Here is a 4,133-nt window from a genome sequence, read left to right as displayed (position 1 = left end):
TGAGTGAAGGGGCTGATGGGGGATTAGAGGCAGGGGAGCAGGGTGAGTGGAACTGCATGGCAGGAGCACGACCTGGGAAGAGGATGGTGCTAGAGGAATAAGCAGAATGAAATTATGAAGAAATTGGGAAGTACTAGCTAAGGACTTTAGTCTTTATCCTGACGGCAGAAGGGAACTATGGAAGGGTTTTAAGTGGGGGAACAACTCAATCAGATTTATAGTTTAGAAAGAGTCCATGAGTTAAAAATTGACGGTGTATCTATCCCACTTACTTGCAAGGAAATCATAGTATTGGGACAGGTAATATTATGGCAAATAAAGGAGTCTGGATGGGTTTGTAGAGGGATGATTCGATCCGGTAATCCAAGGGTCCCTTTGGATAATTTGTAAAGAAGAGTTTTCAATTTTGACTTGATCTTTCTGTTTTTAAAAACCTGGAAACATCTCCTGAAATTCCTGAAGTTCTCTCAAAACCAAAGCCTGAGTAGGGAGGAAAGTGTGGGCCTTGTGTCTTGGTTTTCTCTGTTCCCCACTACTCATTTCCGGGGCATTGCTGTGAATAGTTCATCCAAGCCCTGTGCCCCGTGAGGAAGGGACCATTTGAATAGCAGCAGGAGAGGAGGGGAAGGAGGAACCACATGCCGGGCTCGTTCATTAAGAAAATATATTTGGCATATTCAGACAATGGTTTGAGCGAGTTAAAAATAACTCCTCGTGAAAAATTAATAGCGAGTTATAAGTGAGTGTTTTAATACAAGCTCCCAGAGCAGGGCAGATTCTCCAGGCGGCTGGCGACTGACATCACAGATGGTGCAGGGTGTTTATAGAGCACGGTGTGGCCAGTGAGCAGAGTCATCTGCAAAAGTGAGCTCACCTTCTCTCCCAGAACCCTGGGGAGAGAGGAGACAGAAGGAATTGTTTTTAGTTGTGAGTTACTGAGCCAGGTGACTTATTTCTTCTCTCCCTACCCATAACATTCTCCTAACTGTGGACATAAACATTGCAGTGAATTTTGCCTGGTTGCTTTGGGTAGAGTTTATTGAATGTAAGAATTCATAAAAGTCTTTTCTGGCCCTTCTCCTTTCTTAGTAATAGACCCTTAGTTGGCTACAGGATCCATTTCTCCAGTGTTTCCTTACCCAAGGACCAGCTCCTCTCTCTCTGTTGCAGATAGTTATAAAGTCTCTGCCTCATTCTCCCTCTTCCTCTCTTTTCACAGTGCCCCTCTGATTTTAGGGGACTAAAATGAAGGATTGGACTGTACATTCTTTGCCATCAGAACAGCTAAGTGGATAACGCAGAATGAGGAGAACGGAGGCTAGCTGTATTTTGGGGCTAAGGGTTTTAAGACTGGGGAGACCAATATTTGTATTTTAAACCCAGATGATATTTAAAAAATGGTTCTGTAATTGCAATGAGGCCCTCTAGGCCGTGAATTAATGTGTCATAACTCACGCCCAAGCACTGCGCAAACATCCCGCGTGTGAATTATTGCACAATAAATTCATGCCCTGCTGTGTCTTACAGCTTAATTAGTACATGAAGCTACATGAGTTAGACGAACCCAAATGGGATTATGTCATGTGGTGCGTAAAAAAGCAAAATGTTGGGAGGTATTTGGAGGTTTTTCTGGGGGAAGAGCAGGGTTGATTTTTCTATGATGTCCTTCAGTGTCAGTTTCTGTGATGTTTGGGCTGCAACAGGTGACATGTTCCCTGACAAATGACTTCTGAGCTCTGGTTGGTTGGTTAAATAATGGATTTAGTAAATATTTATTGTATACCATATTCTAGGCATTATGAAAGGATAGCACATGTAATGAAGTATGGCCGCTGCCCTTAAGGAGCTTATATTCTAATACAAAAAGTAAGGTATAGCCGCAACACAAAGTAAAAAGTGATAAGTGCCATAAGTAACATATGAATAAATAAAAGGTCTTGGGAATTCAGAGTGGAGGATGATCATTTTGGGTTGGCACAGTGGTGAGCGTTGATTGGTGAAATCAGAGACATTTTTGTGGAGGAATGGCATTTGAGTTGGCTCTCTTAAAGGACAGATAGGATTTCACCACCTGGGCAGGGTTGGTGGGGGGTGCTGGGCTGGTCAGTGGATTCTAGGCAGAGGGAGCAATGCCAGGGAAAGCACAGGAAAGTGAAGCAGTGTTCTGAGCACACCGAGCAGGCTCTGTTGCTTGAGGCTTGGCTGTGTGAAGGGGCAACATGGACAGGCAGATTGAAGCCAGAGCTTTCCTGTGAGTACAAAGCACTTGGGCTTTAAGCCCACTAACCCCTGGGGTTGGTTCTACTTGGTAATATCTGTATTCTTGGACTTGAATGTTTCTCTACTATTGTCTTCTTTGGTCCACCTGCTCAGAGAGTACACAGCTGACAGCCAGGTGTCCTGGGTTCTAGTCTTGTCTCTGCTGCTAAACAGCAACATGACCTTCAATAAGCCACCCAAATCCTTCAGTGCTTTGCTTCTTTATCTTTAACATGAGAAGTAAGAATGGATAATTTCTAAGGTTCCATGTAGTTAAAACGTTCTAGGATTTCCTCTGGCTTTTCTGCTGTCTTACCCCCTCAGCTAGGTCTCTCTGCTGCAAGTAGTCTGAACCTACATCCTGCCAGCTCTTCACTTAAACCCACTTTTGGAGTTGGTGAGAGCCAACAGGCCGGCTTTTTTTTTTTTTTTTTTTTGAGACAGAGTCTCGCTCTGTCACCCAGGCTGGAGTGCTGTGGCCAGATCTCAGCTCACTGCAAGCTCCACCTCCCGGGTTCACGCCATTCTCCTGCCTCAGCCTCCGGGGTAGCTGGGACTACAGGCACCCGCCACCTCGCCCGGCTAGTTTTTTATAGTTTTAGTAGAGACGGGGTTTCACCGTGTTAGCCAGGATGGTCTCGATCTCCTGACGTCGTGATCTGCCCGTCTCGGCCTCCCAAAGTGCTGGGATTACAGGCTTGAGCCACCGCACCCGGCCAACAGGCCGGCTTTGAAAAGAAAATCAACAACGAAAACTCAATTTTCCCTCTCCTATGTTCGGTACCAATTGATAATCAAGACCTAGGAGACATACGGACATTTAAACCATTAGCTTTAAATCTGCAGCTGTGTTGGCTTGCTAATACTACACCACCAAATTAGACAGACTTACTCTGCTGAACGCCCACCTGCCTCCTACTACAGGGCTAGAGGCTGCTTTTGTTAGAGTTTTGCTGTGTATGAACAGGTTGGAATGCATGTGTACTGTGGACAGGCTGGCTCTGAAAACAAAAGCAACAACAGCAACAAGAACAAAAACAAAAAATCAAGCTGGGTGTGGTGGCTTACACCTGTAATCACAACACTTTGGGAGAATGAGGCAGGTGGATCACTTGAGGTCAGGGGGTTTGAGAAGAGCCTGGCCAGCATGGTGAAACCCCATCTTTACTAAAAATGCAAAAATTGGCCGGGCGTGGTGGCTCATGCCTGCAATCCCAGCACTTTGGGAGGCCGAGGCGGGTGGATTGCGAGGTCAGGAGATCGAGACCATCCTGGCTAACATGATGAAAACCCGTCTCTTCTAAAAATACACAAAAAATTAGCCGGGTGTGGTGGCAGGCGCCTGTAGTCCCAGCTTCTCGGGAGGCTGAGGCAGGAGAATGGCCTGAATCCGGGAAGCAGAGCTTGCAGTGAGCCGAGATCGTGCCACAGCACTCCAGCCTGGGCGACAGAGCAAGACTGTCTCAAAAAAAAAGAAAAAAAAAATTAACTGGGCATAGTGGTGGGTGCCTGTAATCCCAGAGACTTGGGAGGCTGAAGCAGGAGAATTGCTTGAACCCTGGACACAGAGATTGCAGTGAGCCGAGATTGCACCACTGTACTCCAACCTGGGAGACAGAGACAGACCCCATCTCAAAAAAAAAAAAAAAAAAATTGGAAGGGGATTAGGCTGGGTACACTCAGTGCCGTCTCTTCAACTCAAAGAAGTCACAGAAAGTAAGACAGTGGAAACAGGCTAGGGGTATCACTCTGTTCAGTGGTTCTCAAACTTTAGCATGTGTCAACATTACCTGGAGGGCTAGTTAAAACACAGATAGCTGAGCTCCACCACCAGTGTTTCAAATTTAGTAGCCCTGGGTGGGGGTGGGGGTGGG

The 4,133-nt window shown here is 46.1% G+C and overlaps 1 long non-coding RNA gene across 1 annotated transcript in view; it reads right to left on the bottom strand.

The window, feature by feature from the left end:
* Positions 1-676: 676 nt before the first annotated feature.
* Positions 677-4,133, bottom strand: part of LOC108514622 (uncharacterized) — a 25,699-nt gene continuing 22,242 nt past the window's right edge. The window contains exon 3 of the long non-coding RNA XR_001881265.1: positions 677-890. This is a non-coding gene — a long non-coding RNA (uncharacterized LOC108514622). The remainder of the gene's footprint in view (positions 891-4,133) is intronic.

This window comes from Rhinopithecus bieti, unplaced genomic scaffold, assembly GCF_001698545.2.
Source record: "Rhinopithecus bieti isolate Rb0 unplaced genomic scaffold, ASM169854v2 scaffold_33474, whole genome shotgun sequence".
In the NCBI taxonomy this organism is placed as follows: domain Eukaryota; kingdom Metazoa; phylum Chordata; class Mammalia; order Primates; family Cercopithecidae; genus Rhinopithecus; species Rhinopithecus bieti.
Note: the sequence above shows the minus strand (reverse complement) of the source record. Positions and strands in the feature narration are given on the sequence as shown.